The sequence below is a fragment of the Schistocerca gregaria genome, chromosome 1 (assembly GCF_023897955.1).
Source record: "Schistocerca gregaria isolate iqSchGreg1 chromosome 1, iqSchGreg1.2, whole genome shotgun sequence".
Classification (NCBI taxonomy): domain Eukaryota; kingdom Metazoa; phylum Arthropoda; class Insecta; order Orthoptera; family Acrididae; genus Schistocerca; species Schistocerca gregaria.
This window is the reverse complement of record NC_064920.1, coordinates 745,751,664-745,776,589: the sequence shown is the minus strand read 5'-3', so window position 1 is coordinate 745,776,589 and position 24,926 is coordinate 745,751,664. Positions and strand designations below refer to the sequence as shown.

Below are 24,926 nucleotides of genomic sequence, written 5' to 3'. Positions count from 1 at the left end.
AGAAGCATATTACTGAGCTTTTCAGTATGCAGCAAAAAATTTTTTTGATTATTTGCGCAATAATACAAAATATCTGCCAGGTGGAGAAGCAAATTCAATTTAAAATGTTTTCTCTTGCACAACTCCTTCTATTCAGTTGACTAATTTGTACTGAAAAACGTAGCCAATAAGAAAAATAAATGGATTAAAATAAAAATCTCGTTTCTAAATGTTGTTCAGGAGTAGGAATAAAATAACAATGTGTTCATTAACAATAACACTGGCCATATGTTCATATCCTATAAACTGATTCGTTCCACATTATTTCGATAAATGTATCATTCAAATTATCTCTGGAGCATGTAACGAACTAACTAAGTAACTAGGATCTTTCCTACAGAGGTGACTTTTTAACATTTCATTTCAAATGGTTTATAGCCAGTTGTGGAAATTAATTCATTGCTTCTGTTGGACTCTTGGCCTGGACATAAAGATGCATCTGTCGTGCAGGAGGAAAACGAAACGACTTTCGGTATAATTCATATTTTACACGGAACAACCAGTGTGACTCCCAATAAAGAATTTTTCGACTGAAGAAATTATTTTTAAGGAAGTTGTCGACAACATGACTTCCGATAGCTTCATGTCAGTTCAGGTTTATTAGGAGAACCGTATTCTCAAATTTCAGTCGTTTGTGCAGTAATCATCCTCGGAATGCAGTACAACAATCATATAAACGGCCAGGATCATTTCTTACTCCACAGCAAATCCGTATAAATAAGACTAATGATTGCTGTGGTGCCTTGAAGCATTAACTTTTCTTTCGTCGTGTGTGCCTGATGTGAGGAAAATGTTTGTTTTCGTCATTCAAATGACACTTCGCCTTATTGTGACATCTGAGTGGAATAAACAAGGAACTGTTCCATTATCACTAAAACATACATTATTCAAAAATTATCATAAGAACTATGCTATAGAAAATTTTATAAAATGATGTGCGTGTAAGAAATGTTTCATTTCATTAAGCTAAAAACACAATTGATGAAAGTCGTCTGTAATGTAACAAACACTGCCTAGATTTTCTTTGCTCTGCGAGTCACCTCTGTAAGAATTACGTTTGTGCCAGTTTAGCTTTCAATACGAACTGCCTCTTATTCAGAACATTAATGATACGTGACATTTTCTTAATGGTTTAGGAGCTCCAAATTCGCTAGTGTCACTGTCGATTCTAGCAAAACGCTGTCTTGTCACGGCCGATCGCGCCCGAGGCTGGAAGGGCTGTACAAACCGCTGTAATCAGTTGTTTTCGTGCGACGAAATCGAGTAACTTCAACAGCTTTTAAAAATACTTGCACTGCGTTCTTAGCAGTTAAAATTTTGACATTGTATTTCTTTCGTCGTATACTTCCTGCATAAAAAATTTCAGGGTGGGTTTCGACATCTCAGATTTTACCATACTCTTGTAAGTATACTGACCCACTCCGTTAGTGTAGCGGCAATTCTTCCCCCAACCCCAAGCTACATGAAAACCGACGTTACTATCTGTATAACTTTCGTAGCAATAGAACACATGTGGATCACATAAGATAAACGCCGTCAAAGGGCTGAACGCATGGTAGTTATTGAGCCGATGAGGATTGTCTAATAGTTCAGAACTGAGGTGTGTCAATCATAATTGAGAGAGAATTGTCTTCGGCTGAATATAAACATAGTTAGGTATCTGTTTCATGATTTCACATAGTACTTGCTACTGCATCCGGCTCACATACAAGATGATGAATAGCCATTAAAGGCACAGTCAGGAACTCGAAGCAAGTCAGATACACATTGGTGATCCCTGGATACTACGTGGAAATTCCAAATTGCTTTTCTGACAGTTAATTAGGGGAAATAGCATGTAGCATGTGAGATGTTTTGAGACGAGAAACTATCGCAAGCCTTTAATAATTATTGTAAAGAGTGTTTATATACTTCAGTGCAGAGTTCATAATGTTTCCAACACACGAAGAAGTAAAGGAAGTTACCTAGAGTGTTGCTCTTGAGAATCAAATACGATCAGCTTCATTGATTCCTTCCAGCAGATGACAAACATTTACCGGTAATTCATAACAAAATAAAAAAGTGAAATTAAAAAATTAAGAATAAGGTTACTGGATAGAAATCTGGAATTAAATTCACGATATTAGTGCTCGGTTTAGTGACCAGGAATTGAATGTAGCCGCTTCTTCTAGCTTTCAAGGACAGAAGATTTCCTCTTCTACTGGGACCCTACTATTTCTTTATTGAACGTAGTTGTGCGACCTGAGTGTAGGCAGTGGATAACAGCAGAGCAGATGTCGCCGATCACAAACACATTGTTATCATTGTGTGGGCTTGTGGAGGACACGTATACATGTCGTTATATGACGATCATCTACATGTTGTTGAGCCTCAGATAAACTCTTAAGTGATTTATAATCTACAGCGCAGTGGCCCAATGGAAAAGCGTGGCGCGTAGAGACAATGTAGATAAAACTTTTTAGGCATTACAACACGAATCAAATCATTTTAACGGAAAATTAAAAACTCCTAATCTGTATTTTAAGTTTATTGTTTGAACATTAACTCTCACCAATAAACACTTAATTTGTAGATATTCAAATTTTAGACTTTTGGTTTAACTTAACTGAATATGATTTGGTAAATGATTTGAACTAGTGACCCAATTCTTCCTATCGTATGCGAACGTCCCTACATCGTCACAAACCCACTAAACTTAAATGAATATGCCACGCATAGCGTCCTTACTAAAGCCCTTAATTTTTTTGCGTTTGATGATCCTTCCTTTGTCACATTAGCTAAATATGGATTCCCTTGTGCGCCTTCTCTCTTCTTAAGAATTTTTACCTTGCACTGAATCTTACTGCGAGTGCTTATGCATTGGAATGCCTGTCAAAAAATCCGTAACGGTACAATTAATTAACGAACTATATAGAATTCTAAACCTATTAACTTTACCTGTACGCGGTCTGGTCAGCGTATTTACTAATACTGAGCCCAATATGTTAACTATCTAAAACAATTAGCTAAGCAAAGTCAGTCATTAGTGCGGTGCGATCAGATAAACTACATAATCTACAGAAACCACCATCTGTAACCATATAGCAGGCTAGACAACATAAAAAACCCACTAATTGCACATCTACATGCTCTGCTCTATGAGACTACTGCTACTAAACTATGCCGTTCTCGCCCACGACAAGACGCTAAATTAGACAAGCGCGTTTAACGGACCTCCATAGTATACAAAATCGCACTTGTCAGATCATTCACAGTCGATCGCAGGGAATTATAATATGTCTCTAGCCTACGAATATGCTAAGAAAGCATTGTTGCATTCTCCATGTCTCCTACGGTTAGCTTTGACTACACTATAATTTTAATTTTTGCACCCTCAAACTATGTGAATGCCTGCCATGATAATAAAATTACTACTCTGTTCATATGCATGTAGAACGTGGTCAGTCACAGTCTCAGGGACTCGTTACTTTGCGCCGTTTTCCAGTTGAAGGTAGCCAGGCAGATCGTAGCTCTCGAAAAGTCAAGCACTTGGACATCCTTAAACGCGGTAATGCACACACGTCTGTGGTTCCGTGAGTTATCACTTGTTAAAAGCTCATTACCAGTCGAATTGTGCCTTTCTCGGAAATGACAAATTTAAGCTAAGTGAGCAAAAGCAACGTTTGTTCAGTATGAGGAAACAAACGAAAAATACGTTGGGCGACGATGTCTCTGGCAAGCTGCTAGAATCTGTGCACAGATCGGTCTGAATGACTAACTTCAGTGCTAAATTACTCGGAAACGTCGAAAGGTATCAGTTCTTTTCTTAATAATTATTTCACAGCACAACATTCCCTGCAACACCCTTACAAGCTTTCCAGGCAGTCTCTTACCACGCTGTATAGTCTCATCTGAAATCGACCTCATTAGTGCCTAATCATAACTGTCATCTTCTATCAGTAATGCAGTAGAATCGTAGTTTGACCTTTGGGTGTATTTGAATCAGACTTAAGGTGCAATTCTAGTGTTACAGTTACCTGTGCTTTCCAGTAAAAGACGTCACGGGTAATATTTATGAGTATTAGCAGTCATATTTCTCAGAAGCATCGCCCTTCTGCTTGCTGCGGTTTTACCTCTCACCGGTCAGAGATAACCACAGCTTCTCATGATCATTACCATGTGCAGTAATAAACATAATCAAAACTAACTGTCATTGGGTACCTCTTCTTTCTTGTTTATTTAACAACTGAACTCCTGAATGAATTTTGCAGAAAAGTGCATAAAACATTCCTCTTCATTGACCTAGGCATTAAGTGTAATCATCAGTTGTGTGCTGATGATGGCAAGTATTTACGAAATTTGTGCATTTTACGTTAATTTATTTCGAATATCTCAAGAGCAATACTAACAAACCCTTAACTCTTTAAAATAACAAAAGTATTCTGTAAAAGTCTCATTAGTCTAACATTCTTTTCCAAAAGATACTCATGCAGAAGATGTTCATCGATACAGTGTATTACATTTTCAGAAATAACAACAATAATATTTATTGTGTGTACAAAACGAGCCTTTCACTAATTTCCAAAATAACTGTTTCCAATCCGGTGGCCATCAAACATTATAGAACTACTTGTATATCCTCGCCAAGTAAGTCTGTTGCCAGTAATGATACCCAACAACAACCGCCAGTTCTGAAAACTGTGTAAAAGGAACTAATCATTTCAAAAATCATGCAGTCTTGCATTGATTCATAACTAGAAATCAAATTTTCGGCGGAATCTTACGTAATATAGCCGCTTAGAACCTGCACACCTTTCTTAAATACTTGTCATCAGCAGCAAACAACTGGTGATTACACTTAAACAGTGTGAACGACTCATTGATCAGGCATTGTAATATTAGCCAACTGTTCTGGTACCGCGAATGGCTGAAAGCAAGGGCCAACTACAGTCCTCTTTTTCGGAGGGCAAGAATCTCTACTTTAAGGTTATATGATGATGCCGTCGTGTTGGGTAAAGTATTCCGGAGATAAAATATTTCCCCACTTCGGATCTCCGATCGGGCACTGCTCAGCGAGAAGTCATTATCAGAAAAAGGTGAACTGACAGTCTGAAGATCAAAGCGTGGAATATTAGATTCCTTAGTGGGCCAGGTAGATAAGAAAATTTAAAAAGCGGAATGGACGTATTGATGGTAAATATAGTGGAATTTAGTGAAGTGCGGCGACAAGAAGAACAGGGCTTCTGGACGGGTGAGTACAGGATTACAAGTAGGGGTAATGTAGGTATAGGGCTAATAATTAATAACAAAACAGGCATGCGGGTAAACTACTACGAGCAGCATAGTGAACGCATTATCGTAGATAACATAGCTACTACGAACAACAAAGTGAACGCATTATCGTAGCTAAGACAGACACGAAGCCAACACCCACCATAACAGTACAAGTTTATATGTTTACTGGCTCCACAGATGACAAAAACATTGAAAGAATGTATGATAAAGTAAAAGAGGTTATTCAGATAGTTTACGGAGACAGAAATTTAACTGTGATGAGGGACTGGAATTCGGCAGTAGGAAAATGAAGAGAAGGAAAAATAGTAGAAGAACTTTGCCTGGGGAAAGACACTGAACCCGCCGGGTAGAATTTAGCATAGAGCGCAACTTAATCGTTGCTAATACTTGGTTTCAGTATCATATCAGGTGGTTGTATGCGCTGAAGAGATCTCGAGACGGTGAAAGGTTTCAGACTGATTATGTAGAAATACATCGAAAGCAGCTTTTAAATTGCAAGGCATTTCTAGGGACAAACGTGACCTCCGTTCACAATTTATTGGTTACGAACTACAGACTGAAACTGAAGAAACGTCAGAAAGGTAGGAAATGAAGGAGATGAGATTGTGATAAACTGAATGACATGGCGGTTGTTGTAACTTTCAGATGTTAAAGATAAGACTGACAGAAACTCAAAAATGGCTAAGCAGGAATGACTAGAAGATAAATGCAAGGCTGTACAAGTGTGCATCAGTAGGATAAAGACAGATATCAGCCAGAGAAACATTAAAGCAAACTTTTAGGAAAATAATGCAACTGTATGAATATCAAGAAAGCTGAAATGTGGAAAGAATACACTGACTGAAAAGAATCGCAGCACCAAAAAAATTGTTGATGCAGAGAAGTGAAATTTCGGTAATACATTTGTCTAGACCACATATTTAAATGATTAACATTGCAAGATCACAGGTTGGCGTAAATACGAGATAAGCCATTTCAGTTGTGAAACATTTATACCGGTATAACCTCCGGAAAATTGAATGCAAGCATCCAAACGTCCATGCGTTTTTCTGACATGTTCCGGATGTCAGTTTCTTGGATACAGTGTCATGCCTGTTGAACTAGGTCGATTAATATACGGACAGTTAATACCGTTTGTGGATGAAGCTAGAGTTGTCATCCGATGATGTCCCATCGTTGTTGTTGTAGTCTTCAGTCCAGAGACTGGTTTGATGCAGCTATCCATGCTACTCTATCCTGTACAAACTTCTTCATCTCTGAGTAACAACTTTTTACCCTCCGAAGCTTCCCTCCAATACTAAATTGATGCTCCCTTGATGCCTCAGAAAGTGTGCCACCAACCGATCACTTCTTCTACTCAAGTTGTGCCACAAACTCCTCTTCTCCCCAATTCTATTCAGTACTTCTTCATTAGTTACATGATTTACCCGGCTGGTATTCAGCATTCTACTGTAGCACCACATTTCGAAAGCTTCTATTTTCTTCTTGTGTAGACTATTAATCGCCCACGCTTCGCTTCCATACATGGCCACACTCCATACAAATACTTGCAGAAAAGACTTCCTGACTCTTAAATCTATACTCAATGTTAACAACCTTCTCTTCTTCAGAAACGCTTTCCTTGTTGACTGTCTATCTGTGTGTCCATTTTGTTAACACCACTTTTTCTTATAACGGGTACAAGTATCAAGCTGAAATTTGTGTCGAATACTAAAGTATAGGGTTCCTTGGCACTGTAAGTCAATTAAGTCAAAAGACGCGGCAATTTATGCCACATTTTGATACTCTCAATCTCACTAATCAAATTTATACAGTAGATTAACTGTCTATATACATAATTAAGTTTGTACGGAACCGTCAGAGCGTGAGTCTTAATCGCAATTGTCCGGTTTCGTGTTTACAAAACTCGACCATTAAACATTTACAAACTAACGTAACTGTTATATCGCTCTTCTGACTTAAATCTTTTATACCTGACACTGACACCAGCGTAGTTAGAGTCAATGTGTTTTATATGTTATAATTAGAAATTAACAGTTTTCCAGTTTTTTTTCTTCCCGGTTTATTCTATTACTTTTGCTGTGAAAACATTCACGATTCTAGGTCAACGGGACGTACCCTATAGGTTTTGATGAGTCTTTTAGCTAAAATAAGTGAAGTAAATTAACATATTTTTTATCGCATTGATTTGAAACTTAAACTCGTTTCGTCTCCAAAGGACCGTAGATTCCGTATTTGAAATAAATTTCAACTTGACAGCTGTACCTGTTCCTGAGAAAAAGGAGTCTTAACAGATAGACGGACGGACAACGAAGTGATCGTATAAGGCAGGGCTCCTTTTCTACCGATTGAGGAACGGATACCGAAGAAAGTAAACTGATAATTTTAAAATGCATTTTCAAAGTCAAGAACCTTTTGGCGTCGCCGTTTAATTAAATTTTAAAATATTTCTACCGATCATTCTGTGATACGCGCGTTGCTAACGGTACAGATTTTTTTTTTAATTCAAGGTTGATCAAAAGTGCGACGGTTACAGTTATAGAATCGCTTGCGCTTTTCTACGCTTGATAATAACCTTTAAACTCTTGTGTGTATGTCTTCATATCAGTCAAACTTTTAGGTTCTTAATGATAACAAAGTGCAGTCAACACGCTACACTACGCTTCCTACTACCAAGTATTGACAGGGACAGACCCACACACTGCAGATTAATCATTGACCACCGTTCGCTTAAAACTTAAAATATGAAATGTGCATGTTCGTACGTTTGCTTCCAAGATGGCCGCCGAGTAAGTGACGCCAGAAACTATTTCCAGAAAGTTAAGTGATCTAGACAGGAATATAATTTAGTTTCACACCATCAACAAATTAAATACGTGCATTAGTGTATCGTTTAGTCTTCCCGTTAAAGGTTTCACTTTTCTTTGCGTATTTTTTTCAGAAAACACGAAAGGTCGTAACTTCGCGAAGTCACGTTAGGCTTAAATTTTGTAAACGTGTTTGTTTCTTGTTTACGGTAATTTGACTAGTTTCTCGGTAACAACTAAGTAAACTACTGTAAATAGCGTATAATTTCATTGTTTTAATACAGATTTTTTAAAAAAAAACAGCGGAATTTTAAGTCAGAAACTTGCTTACTTAATTTGTGAATAGGGTTAATTCTTGTAACGTCTTTTTTTGATTTTCGGTAATTTAATTGATTTATTCTAGCTAAAGTATTATTTTTGCCATGAGTGAGAATTGCCTGACTTGCCGTAGAATTGTTAGTTCCGGGGTTTGGTGTGATGGATGCAGTAGTTTTTTTCACTGGGGTGACTGCAGTGGCGTGGGTGTCGGGAAAGTGGATCAGGCTCATCAGTGGTTATGTAGCATTTGCAGTAGAGATAGGAAGATAGTGGAACAGGTGGGGAAAATTGCTGCCCTTCAGGCTGAGCTAGATCAGGCTAGGGAAGATCTGGACAGGTTAAGGAGGGAGAAGGGCAAAGAGAGGTGGGAAGTGGAAACAGGTAACAGGAGGAATAGTCCTAGAACTAAGTCTGACAGTTTTGTGGTGAATGTCAAAAATAAGTTTGACCTGTTGCTTCAGTTAGAAACTGATGAGCCTCAAGCAGAGGTAGGTGTAGACAGGACACAACAAACTTTCAATGGGAAATTGAAAAAAAATGCAGGAAAGTCATGGACAAGGAAGAAAGGTTTGTTGTTAGGCAGTTCTCATGCCAGAGGTGTAGGCCAAATTCTGCAGGAGGAATTAGGACCAGAATACCAGGTCACAAATTGTTTTCAAACCAATGCTAGTCTGGATAAGGTGACAGAGAATTTAGGTTCACTCTGTAAAGGATTTACCAGGGAAGACACCGTGGTTATTGTGGGAGGGCCAGGGAACAGTATCGACAGAGATCCTGGGTACAGTATACATTGTGACCTGGTAAAGATTGCGTCGGCATCGAGACACACCAATGTTCAATTTGTATCTCTCCTGAGACGCCATGACCGGCCTCATTTGAACTCTTCTGTTGGGAGAGTTAATTTGGAGTTGGAATGGCTGCTTGGGTCGGGTGCGGGGGCTCATATTGGTGTGGTTCCTGTTGATTCTCTCAGTAGGAGGGACTATATCAGGCACGGCCTATATCTCAACAGGAAAGGGAAGGGTAAACTGGCTGGGGTAATAGCAGGAAATTTAAGGGGAGGAGGCACCCCCCCCCCCCCCCCCCCCCGTTTGAGCAGCACCTTTTTTTAGGATAGGACAGACAGAAAGATGTCAAGTTCTACGAGAGGTCAGCATTGAAAGAAATCTTCAGTTTAGGAAAGAAATTAAACAGCACAATTCTAGCACTTTGGATCACCAATCACAACTGTCAATTATAAATTTTCAGCAATCACCAGAAATTTTATCTCCACCAAGTTGTATCTCAGTCAGTTGACATAATCTGTCTCTCTGAACACCATGTGACCACTGGTATAGGAACTAGCCCTAAGCATAATGAGAAATTCAGACAGGAGAGTATTGCAAATGTTAGAATAAGAAAAGGTTCTCATAAAAGTATAATTAAAAATAATGTAAGTATATTTAATCAAAATATTGGGAGTTTAAAGAATAAAATAGATGAGCTTCTGGTTTGTTTAGAAGATTTAGAAGCTGAGGATGAAATAGATATACTATGCCTGTCTGAGCATCACATTGTAACTAATATGGATAAGGTAAATGTAAGTGGATATAAGCTCTCTGCACATGTAATTAGAGAAAATATGGCGAAAGGAGGAGTTGCCATATATGTCAAAAGTTATCATTGTGCAAAAACTATAGAAACAAAAAAGTGTTGTGTAGAGAAACATCTAGAAGCATGTGCCTGTGAGCTTAAATTAAATAAAGGCACATATATCATTGTAACTGTATATAGGTCCCCATTGGGAAATTTTCATCTATTTCTGAAAAATTGGACTCCTTGTTGTGCTATCTGTCAGACAGGGGGAAGCAAATTATTATTTGTGGGGACTTCAATGTAGATTATCTGAAAGAGGAAATAGAAAAAATGACCTTGAAGTATTACTCATTTCTTTCAATTTGACACCCATTATTGATTTTCCTACTGGGGTGGTAAAGGATAGAAGCTCACTGATAGATAACTTCTTTATAGACCAAGATAAGTTGAACCAGATAAATGCTCAGCCTGTTGAGAATGGTCTTTCTGATCATGTTGCACAGCTAGCTACAATATATGACATAGCTCCATTCAACAGTACTAAACAGTCCTCCAAAGTAGTATGTTCAGTCAATGACTTAACAGTTGCAAATTTCAAGGAAAGCCTACAGCAGTTAGACTGGGATGAGGTGTACCGTGAACCTGATGCCAATTTAAAATATAATTTATTTCATGACACTTGTAAATGCCTTTGAAAACTGCTTCCCCAAGAAAGTAGTTAAATATACTCGTAGGAAACCATGTAACAAACCACGGCTTACTAAGGGTATAAAAAATCTTGTAACCGGAAAAGGGAAATGTATCTGACAGAAAGAAAGAGTAGTACCCAGAAACTATCAAACATTATAGAAACTACTGTGCTATATTAAGAAAAGTTATTAAAAATTCAGAAGTATGTGTATCATGTCTGAAATCTGCAACTCTGATAATAAAATTAAAACTATTTGGAATATTATAAAAAGAGAAATAGGTCAACCAAGAGCACAGGAAGACAGTATTACCATCAAATTGAATGAAAACTTTATGAACAAAAAGTCAGATGTTGAAAATATTTTTAATAATAATTTTCTAAATGTTGTAGATATAGTAGGATACAGGTGTTCATTAGAAGATGCTAGGCTGTTAATGGAAGAGGCCATACCTATACAATTTGATACAATTGAAATCTCATCCACTTCTCCCTCTGAAATTAGGAAAGTAATAAACTTGCTTAAATCAAAAACTCACATGGAATTGATGGCATTTCCAGCAAAATACTAGAAGCTTGTTCTCAACGGATAAGTAAGATTCTCAGCCACCTGTGTAATAGCTCTCTGCAACAGGGCATTTTCCCTTATAGACTGAAATATACTGTTGTTATACCTTTGCATAAAAAAGGCAATAGATCTGATGTAAACAATTACCATCCAATCTCCCTTCTAACAGCTTTATCCCAAATTTTTGAGAAAGTAATGTATTCAAGAGTAGCTTCACATATCTGTAAAAATGAAGTACTACCAAAATGTCAGTTTCGTTTACAGAATGTTTTTCAACAGAAAATCAGTGATCTGAATAACCGAACATCACCCATTGGGATTTTTTGTGATCTCTCAAAGGCTTTTGATTGTGTAAATCATAAAATTCTGCTAGACAAGCTCAAGTATTGTGTCATGAGTGGGACTGTGCACAAATGGTTTAATTCGTACCTAACTGGAAGAGAGCAGAAAGTTGAAATAAGCAGTTCTCATAATATACGAAGATCAGCACATTCCTCAAACTGGGGAACTATCAAGAATGGGGTTCCACAAGGGTCAGTCTTGGGTCCTTTGTTGTTCTTAATATATATTAATGACTTGCCATTCTATATTCATGAAGAGGCAAAGTTAGTTCTCTTTGCTGACGATACAAGTATAGTAATCACATCTGACAAACAAGAATTCATTGATGAAATTGTCAATAATGTTTTTCAGAAAATTACTAAGTGGTTCCTTGTAAACGAAGTCTCACTGAATTTTGATAATACACAGTACATACAGTTCTGCACAGTAAATGGTATGACGCCATTAATAAATATAGACCTTAATCAGATGCATATAGCTAAGGTAAAATATTCAAAAATTTTGGGTGTGTCCATTGATGAAAGATTAAATTGGAAGAGACACATTGATGATCTGCTGAAACGTTTGAGTTCAGCTACTTATGCAATAAGGGTCATTGCAAATTTTGGTGATAAATATCTTAGTAAATTAGCTTACTGCGCCTACTTTCACTCATTGCTTGCATATGGCATCATATTTTGGGGTAATTCATCGCTGAGGAATAAAGTATTTATTGCACAAAAGTGTGTAATCAGAATAATAGCTGGAGACCACCCAAGATCATCCTGCAGACATTTATTTAAGGATTTAAGGATATTCACAGCAGCTTCTCAGTATATATACTCTCTTATGAAATTTGTTATTAACAACCAAACCCAATTCAAAAGTAATAGCAGTGTGCATAACTACAGTACTAGGAGAAAGGATGATCTTCACTATTCAAGATAAAATCTAACTTTGGCACAGAAAGGGGTGAATTACAGTGCCACTAAAGTCTTTGGTCACTTACCAAATAGTATCAAAAGTCTGACAGGTAACCAACAAGTATTTAAGAAGAAATTAAAAGAATTTCTGAATAACAACTCCTTCTACTCCATAGAGGAATTTTTAGATATAAGTTAAGAAAAAAAAGAAAAAGTTGTTATATTAACTTAATTATGTTGTTAAATTAACTTAATTATGTTGTTAAATTAACTTAATTATGTCATGTATTGGAAAATTTCACTCGTTCCACATCATTACGAAATATCGTATTCATTATCCATGGAACTAGTATTAATCTAATCTAATCTAATCTGATATGCTGCTACGATTCATTCAGGTAACGATAGACATAGACTGTAATAAATTCAGTAGCCCTATAACACATTCTATTTTAAGGAACCATTTGCGTACCTTTTTTTATATCATAAAATGTCGTCGACAGAGAAATCATCTTAAATACAACAAAAGCTAGTCTCGAAAACCTTTTTCGTGAGGCCATATGAAGTATGACGCATGACGTGAAATGTTTAACGAAACAATGCAAAAGTAAATCCTTCAGTACGTACTAGGTTTCGAAGTCGTAATTTTCCCATTGCACGATATCACTAAGTAATTCTGAAAATCTTTTTGATACAGTACATTTATATGGTCGTATCTGAAGCAATGATTCGACCTCAGACACGAGCCCGTGTCAGCTGTTACCTGTATATCAAGACAAAGGTGTGAAGGTAAGGCTGAGTAACACTACTCCGCACTCCGTATCTCCAGTACCTGTTGATGCTGTAGGATTCTGGTGATCCTGATACACTGTACCACTGCTAATGACAAACACGTCGTGAAAGCTGATGAACCGATTACATCACTCCGTCCTCGTGGGCGCAAAAGAACCACGTAAACCAGAGGTAATGCTCGGAGTGAATTTACTCTTGGTGCTCGACACGACCTAACTCAAAACTGGTCGCCACCTCCCGGCAACTGCCCGTGAGTTACGTAGCGCAGTACACGCCCGGCCCGCCCCAGATTTATGATGGCAGTTGTAAACGTATTAGCGCTCCTATTCTCAGGCGTTTGTTGCGAGACGTAGTTGTCACAGTGATAAGAGGTGTACCTTCTACTGATTTATTGATTACGCTGTTTGTTGTAGTTATTGTCTGTTCCCCACCTTTCTCCTCGCTTTGTGTTCACGGTAAAAACATACAGACAAAAATCGGTACAATCCTCGGCAAGTGGTGAAGTGTATTACACGAATTAAAACATAAAGGAACGACTCATGCCGGTGTTTTGTGTCCTTTCGCATTATTATGCGACTCCGCAGCGATAAGAAGCGTATGTAATAGTCTTCTCTTGTACGGGAACAGCGAAAATGACGCCGTCTTCACAAACCGTAAAAGCAATCGCAAAGGTCCAGTTTCCAGCAATGATCCCCTTTTTATTTCTTGAAGAGTTTCTATTATTTTCATATTACAATTAAGACCTGTCAAGGGTGTTCAGCTGAAAACAGACCGCTCTGCATGGTAGAGATCCATATACTCTGAAATCATAGATCAGAATGATGCCAAAATGTTTTCAGACATTGTTGTTCCTATATAGCTTCGACGTTCATTTATTTTTCATAACAATTGAAGGACTGAGAGTACAAGTGGTACAAATCGTTGTTGTCCCAAACTGAGTAAAAGACTGTCAAAGTTAAATTGCTGTTTATAAATTAAATGAATCACTATCGAAACATTAGATATTTTTTCCTAACGATCAGTTAGTCCGTGAATAGTTGTCGGAATGGTTCGAGATTGTAGTACTTCTGCAATATTTCTTACAATACGTTGAAAGAATTTATACTACTTACGTCTTAAAACATTTTAGAGTAAATTAGGAAATTAGGTAGGGGGGGGGGGGGCAATCTGTATATCAGTACTGGCTAGCTGGGTTCTGGAATTAATTTGTACTTGGAGATTAATAACGTAGATTTTCCACAATGGTCGCCTGATGTATTTAGAGGAGTAGTGATATGTTCTTAGTAGTTATGAAAATACACATAACAAGACGCAATACCTGTTCCGTAACATGTACTAGAATTGTAAAAATTGCACGAATTGTATGGTCGAAATAAATGTAATCCCTATTATGATTGGCCGACGTTGGGGAAATGAATTTGGATTCCAGAAATATTGACCCTGCGACATCTCACAGAAGACAGGTTTACGAAAGCCAAAGCTACATTTACAGCATTTGTAGACTTAGAGAAAGGTTTTGATAATGTTGACTGGAATACTCCCTTTCAGATTCTAAAGGTGGCAGGAGTGAAATACATTGAGCGAAAGGCTATTTACAATTTGTATGGAAACAAATAGCAATTATAAGAATCAAGGAACACCAAATCGAATCAATGGTTGAGAAGGGAGTGAGGCAGGGTTGCAGCCTATCCCCGACGTTATTCAATCTGTATACTGAGCAAGCAGTAAAGGAAAAAAAAATGGAGTAGGAATTTAAGTCGAGGGAGAAGAAATAAAAACTTTTATGTTTGCCGATGACGTTGTAATTCTGTCAGAGACAGCCAAGGATTTGGAAGACAGTGTCCTGAAAAGAGGATATAAGATGAACATCAACAAAAGCAAAACGAGAATAATGTGATGTAACAGAATTAAATCAGTTGATGCTGAGGGAATTAGATTAGGAAATTAGACACTTAAAATAGTAAATGAGTTCTGATAGTTGGGAAGCAAAATAACTGAGGACTGTCGAAATATGGTGGATATAAAATGTAGACTTGCAATTGCAAGAAAAGCGTTTCTGAATAATAGAAATTTCTTAACATCGAGTATAGAATTATGTGTCAGGAAGTATTTTCTAAAAGTCTGAAAGTATTTGTATGGAGTGTAGCCATGTATGGAAGTGAAACAGTTTAGACAAGAAGAGAACAGAAGAGTTTGAAATGTGGTGCTACAGAAGAATGCTGAAGATTAGATGGATAGATTATGTAACTAATGAGAAGGTACTGAATACAATTGGGGAGAAGAGGAATTTTTGACAAAACTTGTCTAGAAAGGGGATCGGTTGGTAGGATACATTCTGAGTCATCAAGGGATCACCAATTTAGTACTGCAGGCTAGCGTGAAAGGTAAAAACGATAGAGGGAGACCAAGAGCTGAATGTAGCAAGCAGGTCCAGAGGTGAAGGTTAGGAGGTGAAGCGGCTTGCATAGGATAGATTAACATGGAGAGTTGCATCAAACCAGTCTTTAGAATGAAGACCACAACAGCAATCAGACACATTCTGCAGTCAGCTCAGTCACTCTCTCCTTCAGTTTATTCAATGATTTTTCCTCGCGTCGTTTACGGAATTTAAGTTCACCTGGTGCTAATATATCCGTCTTGTGTTTGACTTGTCTTCGTGGTGACAAGCAGTCATGTGTTTGAATGTGTTTTTGAAGACAAGGAATGATATGCTACGTTGATTCGGTTTCGAACCAATTTAAATTCATATTCTGTTTCTCATTTCAAACTTCCTGATCATTTACTGGGTATTTAAGTGGACTTTGGCATAACCTTTGTCTGCCGCCATTTTGCGATCGCTTGTTAACGAGGCGCCACGTTTGTGTCAGCTAGTCGTTGCATTTGATGAATTTCACCGAGTACTTTATTTCATAAATAGCATCCCGTGTTTCTAACAATACATAACCTTGTTCTGATGCATGCGTTTTTAGCTAAAAAGGTAGGTCCTATCGGTGGACGCTGTTTGGAGGGTTGTTATGCATGATCCTGCAAAACGGTGTTTGTTCATGTTTGACAAACTACCTCTAATAGATTATTATTCGAGGTTTCTAACACCTCTTGGCAAACGATGCACGTTCAAATCCTTCAAACTATAACAGCATTTAGCCAACTCGAAGTCATATTGCCAGTGGATGTCGAGTGTTTCATATTTGGCTATTATGAGTACAGTATGAGGTCTTCACCCTCACTCCACAATAATCAGCTATAAGCTACTCTCTACTACACTCCTGATATTGCCAGAATCTTGCTAGTGACATTCTTGTTGAGTGATGTTCCGTTTCTAAAGCTATGCCTGATATTTCCCGTTACGCGATCCAACTTAAGCGAATGCTGTTCTTTCAACTTTTTTCTCATACCAAATCAGATTGCCAGTCACGTGGGTCATTACTGAGTCTGTTACGAACCATAGTTTCTTTACATCAGGACAAGTTAAGTTTACTACGTAGAAGATAAACCAAACTGAAAAGAGCACACACCTTACAATACGAACGTTAAATATTTCGCAACACAACAATAAATAAATCATTAAAAAAATTTTTAAAAATGAAATGAAGCTTTGGAAATACACTCCTGGAAATGGAAGAAAGAACACATTGACACCGGTGTGTCAGACCCACCATACTTGCTCCGGACACTGCGAGAGGGCTGTACAAGCAATGATCACACGCACGGCACAGCGGACACACCAGGAACCGCGGTGTTGGCCGTCGAATGGCGCTAGCTGCGCAGCATTTGTGCACCGCTGCCGTCAGTGTCAGCCAGTTTGCCGTGGCATACGGAGCTCCATCGCAGTCTTTAACACTGGTAGCATGCCGCGAAGCGTGGACGTGAACCGTATGTCCAGTTGACGGACTTTGAGCGAGGGCGTATAGTGGGCATGCGGGAGGCCGGGTGGACGTACCGCCGAATTGCTCAACACGTGGGGCGTGAGGTCTCCACAGTACATCGATGTTGTCGCCAGTGGTCGGCGGAAGGTGCACGTGCCCGTCGACCTGGGACCGGACCGCAGCGACGCACGGATGCACGCCAAGACCGTAGGATCCTACGCAGTGCCGTACGGGACCGCACCGCCACTTCCCCTACGATCGTCTCCATGGGAGAATAGCAGCCTGCATTGCTGCGAAAGGTGGATATACACTGTACTAGTGCCGACATTGTGCATGCTCTGTTGCCTGTTTCTATGTGCCTGTGGTTCTGTCAGTGTGATCATGTGATGTATCTGATCCCAGGAATGTGTCAATAAAGTTTCCCCTTCCTGGGACTATGAATTCACGGTGTTCTTATTTCAATTTCCAGGAGTGTAGTAATAACACAAACTGTTAACAAATTTCGAACAGAAATGTAAATCTTTAGTTAATTTAGCGACGCAAATCGGTAAATTATGAAGACATAGTGAGGAACCTAATGAAGGCGTACTGATTTGAGCTAAATAAAATATTTCCAGTTTGAACCGTAATGAACTGATTGACACAGTTTCAGTGGTCCATAGGCTTGGAACCAAATACTTCGCTTTAATCTGATGAAGATGAGATGTACCTAGTCGCGTGCTGGCGCTAGCACCGATACTGTCGTCCTCGTGTTATTCCACGCTACACTCACACGCCATAGTATTTGTGCCACGGCTGCCGGTGCATGAATATTGCTGCTGTATCAACTGACCTAATTTCGTCTGAATTATGAGCGTTGCCAAGCCTTCAATGGTCTTTACTGAGAGCCTGCAGAACCCGGCGGCATCCGAGGCTGCGCCCGGCACGGCCGCTGCTGACAGACTGCTGCCTGCTCCCGCTCACTCGCCGAGTTGTGCCCACTCCCCTACCCATGGTGCTCCCCCTAACTAAGCGCTTCAATCTCAGAGGATTTTTTATCTTTACACTGCCCAATCCCCGAACCAGAACCAACGATCACAAGGTCGATGTCCCTGCCATGACAATCTTTGTAGATCTTTGTTGACAAGAAGTATGAAGAGAAACGAGAAATTGCATTTTAATTGTAATAAAAATCCCTATTCACATTAGGGGAAAAACTTAACAAGTCTTATGTGTGAGTGTAGCACTAAGTTCTGTTACATGTAACATGTTACATATAACTCCTTCAACTCCTGCAAATGAGAAAACAACTACTGCATATCATATATACAGTTTGGGATCAGCATATTGCAATTTTGCTTATGAATCTGAGGAGCAAAGCAGAGAAAACAAAGCAGAGTTAATCTAATTGGTGTATTAACATGTGCACACACCGTATTAGAACAGCAATTTAACTGACAGAGAATTAACAAAACAAGAAAGAGAGTTACTTGAAAAGGGGCCTAAACACAACATAAACACAAACCTGTTACACAAAATCATAGAAAACCTGATCACAGAACCAGAATACATAATAAAGCAAGAAGAAAAGTTGGAGAAGTAAAATTTCAATGCCAACTTCACATGGGAACTTGTAGCACAAGATATAAAACACCAATGAAGGAGAACATGACCCACATCATCTCAAAAGCAAAACCAAACAAAACAGAGCAAAATATATCTATAAAACTAAACAAAAGACTCCAAAAACACAAAACAATCATCACCAAGCAGACAAAGGGAATACACTTGTACTGATGAATCAGCCAGAGTACATCAAGAAAACAGAATAATTTATAGAACAGAACAACATCATCAAGTTAATCAATGAACCTCCCATGAGGTACCAAAGAAACTTTCAAAAACTCTTCAAAACCCTCAGAGTCACCATCACAGAAACTCAAGCCAAATACATGACATTAAAGAATTCCAAAGCACCCAGCCTCAATAGTTTACCAACAATATATAAAAATAACTGTCCAATTAGACCAGTAATCTATTTCAAAAATGCAGCAATTTACCACCTAGCTAGACACTTACATACATTACTACAGAAATTATACACTTTCACAGACAACAGAAACCTAAAACGTATCAGTGAACTGATATAAAAGATAAAAGATATAAACATACCATCAACAGCAACCCTAGTATCTTTTGACATCACATCCATGTACAGAAATGTCCCAGAAGAAGAAACTATCAGCATTGTTAAAAAAAACTTCTGCATTATCAAGGGGACATAACAAGTAAACACATAGATGAAATAGAAGCCACTCGAAAGATCATAACAGTACAGAACTACTTCACTTTCAAGAAAGAGTTCTATCTGCAAAAAATTGGCCTACCAATGGGCTCACCCATCAGTGGTCTACTTGCAGACATATTTCTAAACCACAATGAAAACAAAATATTCAATGAAATCATACATCCAAAACAGTACAAAATTATATACTGGTACCGATAAGTAGATGGCATCATTTGTTTGACTGATGAAACTGGTACCCAAATAAAACAAACACACATTGACATAAATACAGTCCACCCAAAAATAAAATTCACCATTGAGACAGAAGAGGATATGAAGGTTAATTTCGTAGACATTACCATACATAGAATCAACAACAAACAAAATTTTGGAATTTTCAGGAAACCTACAGCCACAAGTACAACCATTCAAATCAACTCCAACTACCCACAAGCAACAAGCACAAACACACTCAAGTTTCAGACACATGTTACACAGGCTCAACAGAACTCTACCGGGCAAACTCAACTACACACAGGAATTAAATAAAATAAAATAAATAGTCAGACATAATGTTTACAACAGACAAATGATAAACAAATTAAAAGAGAAGAAACCATCAACAAATCACCAGCCACAACAGAGAACCAATAACACAAGCTCCAGACAAACACAGGATACCAGGAACACCCTACAAAGAGTACAGCACGGCACATACTAACATACAGCTACAAAAACGTACACAGGGTGGGAAACATACTGAAGAAACAAGGGCTACAAATAACATTCCGCACAAATAACACACTACAGAAGAATCTAAGAGATAAAAACATCTCTGCAGACAAATTCTCCAAAGCTGGAATATATCAGTTAAACTGTAGTTCATGCCACTCGGTCTACAGAGGCCAAACATGAAGAAATTTCAAAACAAGGTGCTCCAAAACCTCAGAGCCCTAAGAAGTGATAGTACACACTCCACTAATACAAGTAAACCACCACTCAAAAAACACTGAGACTGGTCTTGAGATCCTCAGAAAAAGCAACAGTCTCTATCAAATACTCACAATAGAGGAGAACTACCACATACAAAAAGCAGTAATGCAGGGAGCGAGAGTCCTGAATGAAAATACAACACTGTGCAACAAAACACTGGTTGGAACACTCAGTGAACTATACAAAGGTGACTCCCACAAAAAAAAATAAAAAAAAAGATTTCTTCGTTCTCTCCCCACCTCCCTTTCCATCTCTTTCCCTCTCATACACACACACACACACACATTCAAAATTAGCGCCATAACAAACACAAGACCAACGATGAACAACTGAGCAACGACAATAACATGACACCTCTCACTGAGTGTGCTGTCAGAAGTGTCTGCTCAGATCACATTTCGTCATATTTTGTGTAAGTGCATGTGAGGTGAGGTGATGAACGAAAATTTAAGAAAAACTGAGTGAAAGCAATGCACTAAATAGCAGCTGACTGAGACACCAACCAGGGACACGTAACAGGACGGAAAATGTAGGTACAGAAACGTACATAACCACTACCCTCAAAACAGCTCTCCACAATTACGCAATAATTTTCTTCATGGCTAGTTTGCAGAGCAAATGCTGTCAAAGAAACGAAGGAAGCAAACACTAAAATTGATTTATAATAATACAGTTCAGTTAGCGATGTAATTTTAAGGTGAATGTCTAAACAAAACGAAGCAAATTGCAAATATTGTATTTCTTACAATTTGTATTATTACAAATTTCATACTGTACTTTACAGAAATAAAAACTTTACCCACATAATATGACACATTGGTGTTGAAACATGTCTGCGTAAATATAAAAATAAACTAATTTTGTTTGCATAAGATTGATTTCAAAAACTACTCTGTTATTGGAACAAATGATTAGTAGTAGAATGAAGTACGTTGGATATTTAGGCCGTTTTATCACCGGCTAAGCGGAATGTGCTCAGCTATATCCTCTGGAAACTTCAGAATCTATCTGCAATATTTCCCTACACTACATTACATCCTTAAGAAGTTAAAAATATTGTGTTATTCAACTAATACTGGGTAATACCTGAGCGTCCTGTTAATACGATGGACAGAAGTGTAGAATTCTTCACTAGTTTCACCAAGATAGTACCGGTAAAGGGTCATTTCACTGCTTTGACTGTCCCAGCAATCATTTGCAACAAATTCAGGATGAGACGCCTTATCTTTTTTTTTGTCACAGCAGTCAAAACGTGACGTGCCCTTGATGTGGTTGAATGTTACAGCAGGTCTGTACTCGCTTACTGTGTTCTGCACGAATGCTGCCATGTTTTGAGATTAATGCTGCTTTATCGCTTATCTTCGGTGCCATCTCGATTGCAGAGCTGTGGTGGGTTCTCACAATATTTTTTAATTGTGTTTACCTTTAAGCTCACTTTGTCTTAATTTCCATTTCAGCTCTGTCGGTAGACTTTCACTACATTTACTTTAGTAAGACCAAGAAATTACGCCCATATTAAATAATGTTGTAAGGAATGAACCTCCTTAAACAGGAATATTACAAGGCAAACATAAAAAAGGATACTAACATAATGAAAAACAATACAAACAGACATATCCTAAGTTCCAAGAAAACTACCACTTGTACGTATCACTAGTGCGTAATAAACGGGTGACTAAAGGCCAACCAAATATTGGTAACCAAACACTAACAAAATCATTCACCACAACACTCGAATATGGATGAAAAATTGTCCATTGGCCATTCTCGCTATCTCTCTGTGCGTTTTCTACTTACCTCCATTCTACCTACAGCTGTCACCCACCTGCTAGTCTACAACTGTCACGGTTCAGTTCCATCACGTCACAGACTCGGTTCGGATACCACCGCAAAGGTTGCGGACCGTCGGAGACGTGTACATGCCCGCCGCAGCTGCTGGAAGCGCTGCGGGCCTGGCACGGTGGTCCGTGAGCGGTCTTCCCTGTCCAGCCTGTCCACAGGTACAGATCGCCTGCAAGCGAACATCAGCTTGTGTCGGATTCCAGGTCGCCACGGGCCTCGGACTGGCGAGAAGCTGTACTCAGCAACAAGATTTACCGTCGGCGTATTGCCCAGGGTCGCTGTCCGCTTAATTTGGGCTTGTATGAACTGGATCTCAAGCGTGCTGCTTTGTAGCCATGCTAGGAACCAGTTGTGTGGCAGGGAAACTGGGGTACGAAGGTCCTATTAATTTGTATTCATTATTTTCTATTCATTGCCGGGTCGTAGACGTGGGGTCCTTGCTAAACAACGTTGCCGACAGAGCGGCAGCTGTTTTCTTTAAGGGCATCTGTGATAACTGATAGCTGGTTTTATTGTTTATGTTTTGTTTTTCAGTGTTTTGGTTCCCTTAAACATCTGGTGATCACTGTTTATGGTTGATTCTGTGCAAGCGCCAATGTCGATTAAAAATCATATGCAACTGTTTTAAAATGTATGTTGTTTTGAAAAAAATGTAAATAGCGCCATAGATCGGAGATTTCTGCGGCATGTATTATAAATCTGGCATTTTCAACTAAGTATTGTGAAAGTTAAAATGTATCGAATTTTTAAATTTCTATACGGCACGCTGCTCTGTATTTTCCCTTTAACGGTTGCACATTTGGGTTATTTGCAACGGTGCTAATCGATAATAAATTTTAAGTGGTGACTCGCCTCTTGATTTGGATTTGATCCGATTTGATTGGATTTATAATAAAGATTATACCTGAATATTCTGACACAGCTTAGTATCTGGCGCCAGAACTCCTATCACCATAACGAGTCACAACCACCCTATTTCCCTCTACCCTACGTCAGCATTCACTGTTCGCCAAGCCGTACCGGGTAGCCGCGTGGTCTAGGCAGCCTTGGCACGATCGCGTGGCTCCTCCCGTCGGAGGTTCGGGTCCTCCCTCGGCCATGAGTATGTCTGTTGTCCTTAGCGTAAGTTAGATTAAGTAGTGTCTAAGCTTAGGGACCGATGACCTCAGCAGTTTGGTCTCATAAGACCTTACCACAAATTTCCAAAAATTGCTGTTCACCAACTTGTCTTTAACACCCTGCACCCCCTCAACCCCTCACACCTCCCCACCTCACGATTCTGTATCGTTAACTTTCACACTGCCGCTTCATCCCACTCAAATATTTAAATAAATACAAAGAAAAAAATCAAAATAGCGCACTTACGTGAAAGCATAGGTCAAAACAACGTTTTTGAGACAAAAGGAAAGCAGCATTCAGGAAAAGCTGGTAATGCTACACAGGCAAAATACATAGACACATTTTTACACAGAAGAATGCAGCTGCACAAAAGTCGAGCGATACACAATCGAGTTTTACGTTATAAAACGTGTAGTGCTGCAAGTTAAAGTGTTATTAGGCCACAGACACCAGTGTCGAAAGCAAGAATGCCTGAAAAATGTGAGGCCACATAATAAAACAGAGAGTAAAAAGAACCTCTTTGCTTTACCATGCTTCGAGACGTAACACAGAATAGTTAGTGGAAAATAATGTGGTTTAACGTTGCATTATGAAGTTATCTGAGTGCACCACATACCGTTCATAATAACAGTCCTATATGACTAAAATAAACTTATCTGCAGGACTGAAAAATTACTTACATCTGCTGACATCTTTCGAGTTTTAACTACAACGCGTTTCGCCGATAGTGATAAACTAAGGTAAATTCGTATGAAACTATTGCTTGGGAGTCCCTCAAAAGGGATTTTCAGCCACCTGGTTGCAAGTTCTTCCTACTGAACGCCACTTCGTTGACCTGGATGCTCTTAACCTATCTCAGTAATCCTCCCAGGGAAAGGGAACATGCAATTTTGGAGTGAAATACGAACCACATGTCGCAGAGTGGAAAATTCCTGTGTGCGACGAAGACTCGTTCCCGCAACCTTAATGTCTCCCAGCAAGCCCAACTACCATTAGCAAGAAAGAGAAAGCAAATACAATGACTAGAACACCTGTTCAGTGTGGCTATTAGTTTGGGAGTCCACAGCAAAACTAAAAATAAATTATCTGACTTTCTAAGAAGTATTATTTACCACGCATCAAGAAACCATAGACCTTGACGCCGTGAGGTGTCTTGTGTTTCTCAGCCTTTTGTAGGTGCAACCACGTCGGGAAGGGTGTCCGTGGAGAGCCCACTTTAACATATGGTTCCTAAGGACAGGACAGCAAGCTTTTCAGTAGGTGCGTCAGTACGACTGATCTGCCCTTGAAACATTAACAGAGACGACCTTGCTCTGTCGGTACTGAATTACGGCTGAAAGTAGGGAGAAACTGCGGACATTCTTTTCCCCAGTGACACGCAGCTTTAGTACTCGTTTAAACTATGATGGAATCCTCGTGGAAAAAAATATTCCGAGTGGAGGCTTCAGTTTACTGACTCCCTCCAAGGTGACATTGTCCTCATCAACGGAACACCTAATCTGAAAGCAACACCAACCCAAATGTCATCCTCATAT

At 38.9% G+C, this 24,926-nt stretch overlaps 1 protein-coding gene across 2 annotated transcripts in view; it reads right to left on the bottom strand.

Annotated features, from left to right (window-relative positions):
- Window positions 1-13,533, bottom strand: part of LOC126303359 (uncharacterized) — a 36,302-nt gene extending 22,769 nt beyond the window's left edge. The window contains exon 1 of one of the 2 annotated variants that reach the window (XM_049991786.1): window positions 13,277-13,533. The gene's annotated coding sequence lies outside the window, so the exon portion shown is untranslated. The remainder of the gene's footprint in view (window positions 1-13,276) is intronic. The other variant, XM_049991788.1, reaches the window with a different exon arrangement.
- Window positions 13,534-24,926: the final 11,393 nt, after the last annotated feature.